Here is a 9377-nt window from a genome sequence, read left to right on the forward strand (position 1 = left end):
AGAAGTTAAGACAAAAAAATAGGTAAGACAAATGGAATTTGCAAGATGTTGAAAGCCATCGGAAGGGAATCTGAAGTCAAGGGTTGCAGAGAGCACTTTTCTCCCTATTAAAATCATCAACTTGGGGGACACAGGGCTTTGTTCAGAACGAGATACAACGATACATCAAACAAACTTTTGAAAGTATGCCTAGCCTGTCTCCAATTTCATTTAATTTTAGATAAATACACTTCCAAAGCAAAGGAAAACACAATAAATTAAAACTAACGTACAATCTTGAGCATATGGGCTCTGAAAGAAGTGAACAGACCCTGTAATGGTCAGAGAAATTATTCTCTGTTGGAGAGGCTAAACACCCAGACAAGCTGATTTTAGTTCCATTTCCATTTACAGAAAGATGGCATTTGCAAATTCATTTCACTTAGATTTAATTAGTATATATTGCTAAAATTCCTCTGCTGTAGATTTATATAAGACTTGCAGGTGCTGAATAGATTATAGTGCGCATGTTTTACCAATGTAAGTGTCCTAAAATATATATGGCATTCTCCTACCCTCCCCTGTAAAAGAAAACACAAAAGGAAAATGAGACAGTTATCAATCAAAACAAGAGCCTTTTCACATTGAGTTACTTGCACTCTGTAGAATTTTCTGGCATCAGTATCCTAATATATTTTCTTTGTGGGCAATGGGTATAAAAAGCAACACACAGATAATAACCCAGGGTAGCTCCATAGTAAAGACAATTTATATACCCCCTTGAGGAGTAGATGTTAGCCAAAACACTGAAAGCTTAATTAACTACTGCTGAATTTGAGTTATTGCCTGTATTTGCTTTTGTGTGGCACATATCCTGAGCTTTGGCTTGCGTCAATATGCCACAGATGGCTCTTTACTGTAGGATTTGTTGTTAGTATCTCCCAAACATATTAAATCATGAGATACATTAGTTTATAGACATTTTTTGTAATACAGAATATCCTATTGTGCCTAACTTGTATCAATTCAATCCTTAGAAGCATATTTCTGGTCACTGAAGTGTTGAAAAATAATATGCTGAGAAATACCCCAGCACATACTCATGTCAACGTACAAAAGGATTGTTATTTATTCAAGTATGCTTTGGTGAGAGTTATTTTATTAATTCACTGAAGCCCATGTATCACACAAGATATTTTTTAGCAAAAAAATCTATAGATAAAACAGCTAAGGGCTCAGTATAATGTCTTATTACCCATCTCTCAGTTCAATTCTCACTGTCCACAAAAATCACTTTATATTGTTAAAACATCAATTAGTAGGATGTTACCACATATAAAACACCGAATTAAAATAGCACTCCTTCTGAAGACAGAATATATTAAACATGAATGTGAAATTGAGGATGTTTTCCAGAAGGTCACATGGGAGTTTTTCTATTCTTTTACTTACTTGTGAAGTTCTGTTTTTAACCTCATTATCTCTCTATCTAGCTATGAGCTATCTAGCATGATCCACAGATCTAAAACCATGTCCAACATGTCTACTATCAAGGATAGTAAACTAACAGGTCTCAGGCTAGGATTAGCCTTGATTACAGATAAACCTAGATTATATCACAAAGATCATCATTCAACTGAGTTCATTCTATTGCCAAGTACTGTAATGAACAAATGAACAAACGAAAGAGGGAAAAAAAGAAAGAGAGAGAGAGAGACTGAAGTCTCAACAGGAACCTTTCTGATTCCCAGAAAAGGAATGATGGTTTTCCTTGACTCAGTGGCAAAACCTGAATGATTCTTCTGAAGTTTCAAGGATATTTAGCATAATGAGAAAATACTACTACTTGAGCTGCTATTAAGCCAGCCTCTACCACGAGAGAGCTATAAAAATGGCATTGTAGACTTCTACACCTACATTCTTGTTCACTTTAATATTACACTGCAAATAAGTGATATTATAAGTGGAAAAAAAATTTTCTAGCTGCCAGCCTTGTATACTCCTCCTGCTAAGCTGCATCCTTCCTACCATGGGCACCTCTGCCTTACATAAAGCAGGCTGCATCCCCGGAGGACGACGTAGGCTCTCAATGACAAGGCAGTGGGTGCACAAAAAAGGGCCTCACTGATATACTAGCAATGCCTTAGTCGTCAGAGCTCAGGCATAATTGATTGGAGCCCATAAACAACGCTAAATTGTTGATGATATACAACAAGCGCCAGAATCCAACCTATTCTGGCAATGCTGGCTCTGCATTGTTTGGCAGAGTGAATGCAGCAAATCTTACTTCTGTAACTCAAGTCAGCAGATACGTAGCTGAGTACATGAAAGGACACGTTAGCTGAATAATAAACTGCCTCTCTTATAATCACTTTTCACAGTAGTACTGCATGTTAAGCACGGAGGTGGAACTTAAGGGGTTTCTACTAAAAATCAACCATGAAGGGCAATGAACTTGAAGGATGTAGTTACAAATTCCAAGTCAGGACATACAGACTTAGAAAAAGTCTGAGACTCTTAGATTTGCACCCAAAGCAAAACGTGGCTTTTTATATTTCTCTTTCATCTATACTGCTTATTTGTGGGTTCTCAGATAAATGTGCATCACTAAAAGCCCGATGATTCTCAGTATGGAAATCTTTTGGATAGGCCATACAATATAATTCTGTTTCTCAACAGCAAGTTCATGTTACAGAAATACACCAATGAAAAATGAAAAACTACCTTCTGGAAAAGGACTCATACATAAAGGAAAGACCAGTAAAGCTAGAAAAGGTCAGCTGTGCTGAAAAAATGAGACCATATCAGTAAAATGACCGGCAGAAATCAATGCCAGGTGCTGCAAATGGATTAAAACCCTAGTTGTCTATGCAGTCTGTCAACAGACAGCCAAAGTTGGCAGCTGTGGGAGAGACATGAGAGCATCTCATAAATGTGCCAGTTCCATATCTAAGTACCAAATCTTACACATAAGGCAAATGTTAAGAGAAGTATTTCCTACTGTGAAGGCCCTATTTAGCATTTCCTTTCCTTAACTTATAATCTGGTAATTGAATGTAGTCCGGTTGTGAAGATATCTAGCCTTCATATTTTCAGTGTTCGTAACAACAAAAAGCTTTTCCCATTATACAGGAAGAGTAATGGGAAAACCACTTGGGTTCAGCTAGAGTCAAATAACCTGTTTTTAATAACTCCACAGTTAAAACTCTATCGTTATAGACAACTCTATGCAATGACTAGCAGATTATACACAATGCTAGTCAGCTTGCTTTCTGCAATACAGAACACAGCGGTCAGCACTAAAGAATAATTTAAAGAATATTACCTAATTCTTATTCACTGCCGTCTTAATTGCATTCTGCAGAGAATCTCCTACAGACACACAGTAAATTTGCACATATATTCAGAAAAAACCAATTAGGAATTAATACCACTCAGCTACTTCTGTCTCCAAAGACTTCAAACACAGCATCAGCTATCAATTCAGGTCACTGTCCCAGTATAAATGGGAGAGTGGAAATGAAGCTCACATATAGCCTAGGCTGTCACAGCTCTTCTCTCATAATTTATTCCATTTCATTCATGTGAGATGAAGACAGGCAAGAAAGAAAAAGGGCACAACAATGTTATTTGATGGTCTAGCAATTCCCAGCTACCAGAGTAATAAGATTTACTAGGGCTGCTTTGCACTACTTTATAGTGTGAGGAGCACTGACTCCAGGATGCGGGAGCTGCTAACGTGGCCCTCTTACTCCCAACCAGGAAAACCGAGCATGGCTTGAGCCCAAAAGAGGCTCCAGCTGGTACTCAGAGTGTAGGAGGTAAACAGAAATAAATCAGTGCATAGGCTGGAAAAAGTTCATTATCATCTTCCACAGACATGACAGTGAGGGAAGGAAAGCATCTGCTACCACACAACCTTATCAGTAGCTTTTCGCTCTTTTGTACATATCAAAAAGGCTGTCACATGGGCACTTGCAACCGTCCAAACGCCTGTAGCTGGTGGAGGGAGAGCTGCCTGACTTGCTGACAAAGTCCATCCGTGGCCATACAGAAGAGGAGGCGTAAGTAACCGCCTCTTGAAGAGCCACGGCCCCCCTGCAGCAGCTCACGACCGCGAGCTCCCCTCAGCAGGTGAAAGCAGCACGCTACGACCGGGGGCGGCACGTCCAAACATCTCTCAACACTGCCAGCCGCCATCCGAAGTGGCATGAGGAGCACTGCCGATCCTCAAAATACGCCCGGCCTCCTCCACCACAACAGCTCAGGAAGATTCACGGTCCCAAGCGGAGTATCCTCCCCTGAGCGCGCGTCCACCTCCGGGACAGTCCCCGGTCCCTCGGCAGAAGCGGTGGCAACAGCTGGAACTCAGAGCCACCAGAGCTCAGCACAGCCTGCAGTGCCGCACCATGAAGCCCACAGCAGAATTTAAAACAAATACAATTATTTAGTGCCTTTGCCTTAGTGCGAAGGGCTCAGATGTCACGCAGAATTGCTGTACGCACCTTCCTTGAGCAGCAGTGCTTTATTCAATTGAGCTTTAAATATATTCAGACCAACTCCCTTAACACCTATGTTCCTTTAACTGATTCAGAGGAGAGGAGAATTTAGGGAAGAAAACAAACAACAGTTACCACAGAAGAAATGGGGTGAGAGACTCAGCAAAAGTCTGGTAACAGTACTAGAGAAATAAAAATAAAAAAGCGTTTCTTCCCTTGCAAATCTCCCAAGTGTAAAATCGATGGAGAAATACAACGACCACGCAAATCCCCTCCTGTAATTACTTACCGTGAGGATATTTTCACTATTACAAAATAGCTGTTCTTATAGCTCCTAAATGAGTACTCTTAGGTCATGTGGTCTGACTGACTGATTCATCTGGCAGTTTAGAAGCAACCTAGGTGTCTTTGTAAGCCCCAGGATAATCGGTATTTCTATCTATCCAGGCATATATGGCATTCATACAGATATATGAGCACACATACCAGATAAACCGGCTATTCCTAGTTAGATCTATAATATGAAAGAAAAGCAAAAGTTCAAATGGTCACAATTCAATGCCTGTAAAGTATAAGAATGATACGATCCTGCCTTTGTGTAACAAAGGAAACTTTATTACAAGTAAGAACTTCTTTCCTTATCCATGAAGGCAATCAAAATGATCAATATTGCAACTCATTTTCTACACATGAAAGAAAAAAGTAAACCATTTGAACTCATTTTCTTAGAATCTTACCTTCTTTTTGCCAACAGATTTAAATTTTTTTTCTTTATGCAGCAATGGATGGATCTAGCTTGCAGCTAAATTTGGGTATTAAAAACCTAGCAAGAACCTATTTTTTACATGCCTATATTCTTGACGTTCCTATTCTGGAAAACAAATCAAAGCTTTGTGTTTGTTTGGCACCAATTTAATTCTGCCTCTCCAAAATAAAAATATCAAGAATTCCAATGTTCTTGAACTTATTCCTATGAATGTCTCTACAAGCTTCAGACTCTATTATTTGCTGATTTTTCCTCCACTTGTTAGAATTCTGTGAAATTCAAAATTCATTGATGTCAGCTGCCTTAGACATCACAGTTGAATGGCAAAATATTTTTGAAATGCTAATCTGGTGTTTATTCAGACACTTCACAGAGTTTCCATCTCCCAAGAGCCTGTCATTTTAATAAACCTTCAAAAAACCACACCTATTTGTTGTTGCATTTTAACAGTTTTCCATGAAGAAAACTTGGGAAACCTTTGTTTTTGGCTTTTTTTTTTTTTTCCCCGTAATGAACACAATAAAATATATAATGAATACATTTTTATGAGGAAATGGGTATGGATCAAATCTGACAAACTAGAATTTAAACAGAAACTATGGGAATTAAAGACAATTTACAAGTGACTCTGGCACCATCATTTAAGTAGATATATCTGTTTCCCTCAAATAGTTGAGCTGTTTCTCAGAGCAGTGAAGCAAAGCACCCCCTGCCAGTAAACCTTTTTTTAACCCTCTTGTGGAGGAAAAAGAAAAAAACATTTTTTCAATACAATAAATTTTACTCATGCTGCAAATTTAGGATCTCTCCCTTCAGACTCTGGCTTCCCTTTCCATTCAGTTATATACCAACTGTTAAGCTAAATAAAAATATTTGCCTTTTATATATTTATCAAATTAGTGTACCACCTTAGAAATTCAGTGATGTCAGCCATAACTTAAAGAATGCCTATCTTTCCATTGTTCTGTAAGGCTATAAACCCTTGAAATGTCAATGTCCATCAAAATAATTCAAATGCAAGAAATTCAGTCATTGCTACAGAATGCCACAGCTAGGCTTCTGGTCAAAACCATTGAGGGACCATCCCTCAAATGAAAAAGAAACAGTAAAGAGATTATGCATAGAAAAGAGAAAAAAATGAGAAAGCTAGAAATTAAAGCAGCAAAATGAAGGAAAAAATATATTAACATGGCAAGAGCACATAATATTTAGTGGCAAAGAGAATTTGCTCTGGGTGAACATTTTGGCATTATGAACAGTTCAGCAACACAATTATTGAATTTTTAATAACAAATATGATTTTTAAAATAATCGGTGAGGGCACACTGTTTGTCACTAAAAATCATATGTCAACAGCTACTATCCATACTTCTCCAAGGAGCAAGTTACTGTGCCAGGGATGCAGATGAGTTGGCAGCAGAGCAGTGATTTCACAAGTCTGCCATATGATTGACCTCAGGGACCAGTAAGGTACTTTGCTCCCATATTGAAAACTTTCTGACACCGCACATAGATTCAGAGTACTCACGGAAAATTGCCAGCATCCTCCAATATTCACATATTCACTTCAGGAGCATTATCTTTCCTGTCTAGACATACCACAACTATTGGGAATGACTGCTGCACCTCAGCCACCACCGTGCTTCCAAACAGCGGACGAGAGCTGATACCATGACTTTGATTGTTTCCATGTTGCTATCAATATTCAGTGTGCAAACAGGCTATGTCAAAACCTGCAAGAGACAAGCACTTCCCAGAGACATAACTGAGACATTATTAATGTTTTAAAACATTATCTTAAATTCTGCGAAGCGGTAACTGAAGAAAAGAATAACTGTAACACTACAGAAAAGAACAAATCTATATGATGTATCCAGGAGTAGTAAAAAAGTGAAGTGAAGAACTGTGATCATTAAGGAAAAGGTGTCAATATGTAAATTGTACAAATACAGTTTTCTACTAGGAGAATGAAGCCTAAAGCATACGAGTTAGCTTGTATTAGGATTAAACAACAATCAACAGTGGAAGGGATACTATTCTGTGTATAACTACAATAGCCAGAAAAATCAAATTTTGCAAAGCTAACAGGAGTTAAAATGTTAAGACAAACAACAGCAAAGGTTCACCAAACAGCAAAAAATTTTAAATAAAGGTCATACCACTTATCATAGAGAAGCAGAATTATGAAGAGAAAATGCAGAAGGTGTTAAAATGTGAAACCTTTTTTTCCTGCAAGTCAGTGAATTGCAGTCTGGGGTTTTGTAAATCAAAAGCAGGTTTACACTAACAAAAGATAAGAGCTTAGAAAACATTGACATCACACCGATGAATGTTTTTGAAAGGTTAGATTCAAAGATTTCAAAAGCAGACAACACAAAATCAAGGGGTCTAAATGCCGCAGCAGCTATATGGACATTAGCAGATGTCTCGTTACCTATTAGGCTTGGCAGATCACCGAGAGCGAGATATCCAAGGAGTAGTAATAAGATACCACTTGCCTTCCCCTCTTCTCCCTCTCTCCCTTCCAACTCCAAGACCTAAGACTTAGGGATATAACAGGTCCATATTGATTAGTCAATCAGTTTTAAGTTCATTCTTAAAAGAGCAAATAAAATATCTGGGAAAAACATAACTTGACTGATAACCAAAACGGCTTCCAAAAACGTCATACTTCATACTAGTCAGATATATCCACATGGGCACTTAAAAATAAATAATTATAAAATAAACTCCTACATTTTTCAGTGACAGGACATACTGATTAAGGTTATTTTTACTTTATAAATTAGATACAAAAAATTTGGCAAATGTCCACTTCTACATTCCCCAACACAGTTTTCTGACTCAAAAAGCTATTTGTGGAAGATTAGAATGAAAAAGTGAACGTTTTACCACATTGCAAGCATAAGCAAACAAAAAAACAAAATCCCGTTTTGCCTTCCCACTTTCACACCAAGAATAATTGATCATCAATCTACCCAAGCAGAAATCAAGAACTGCTGGAGCTAGGAAAATTACCCAAACTTGATTGCAGTGCGGGCACGGCTTGTGGAACAGGCAAAGCTTAAACATACAGCTATGCATAGGCAGAGCAATATTGCAAAGTGTTTCAGAAAGAAGAGCAAGCATAGAAATGTCTGGATGCTGATGGATTTTCCTGTATCCGAAGGATGGGACCAGATGATCTCCAGAGGCCCCTTCCACCCCCAACTGTTCTGTCATTAAAAGATTTCCTGTATGATGCAGGTAAGTCAAACACAGATCTCACAAAATCTTAAAAAATTATTCCCTGTGCCCGTAGGAGCTTCAGGGGTCCAAAAGCATTTTGCTCTCTACCTGTCTCTGGGATGTCACCTGGGATAACTCAAGCTTCATCTATACCTTTGTGCTTCTTTATGAGCACTGCCTGAGCCAGCTAGATTTTTATAAATCATCACAACTGGCTGACAGCCTTCTTCCACTCTTCATCCTACACTAACAAAATATGTGCCTGAACATTTTCCAAGATAAAGCGCTATTCTAGCGTAACAGCAGCAAAGACATGGTTAGCTGGAGTGGAGTCCACGCTGGGGGGAAGCGCTACAAATGGCTTCACAAAAGAAAACAGAAGAAAAACTTTCACCTGCTTTAAGCAAGTCTCAGCTTGGAAGCACCAGGCAAAACAGCCTGCTTGCTAAAAGCAAGGCAAGGTCACTGAAGAACCCCTTTCAGGAGGTTCCTCAACTAGCAGCGATTTAAGTGCGTTTGCTGGAGAGTTAAATCTAATCAGGAACGGTCTTCACAAGGACGTCCGAAATGTGAAACTAAGGAAAGGCCTCAGAGAAAGGACAGGCAAAGCGCCCATCTGCCACGCCAAGGGGAAGCACAGTCCCAGCTCAGTCTGAGCCATCTCAGAGCTGCAGAAAGGAAGCCTAAAAAGCCAGAAGGTGTCAGGGGTTTTTTATTTTTCCTGCGTTCGTTTGTTATTTTAGGAATGATAAGATTCAGGTCTCCAGAGAAACTGTCTTGCACAGAGTTGACTGATCAGGATGAACAACAAGAAACTTAGAAAGCAAACGACAGAATACCCAGTATTTGGTATGCAAAAAACAACAACCTTCTGTTTCTAAATTAAATTTCCACTAAAATAAAGG

This window comes from Dromaius novaehollandiae, chromosome W (assembly GCF_036370855.1).
Source record: "Dromaius novaehollandiae isolate bDroNov1 chromosome W, bDroNov1.hap1, whole genome shotgun sequence".
NCBI lineage: Eukaryota > Metazoa > Chordata > Aves > Casuariiformes > Dromaiidae > Dromaius > Dromaius novaehollandiae.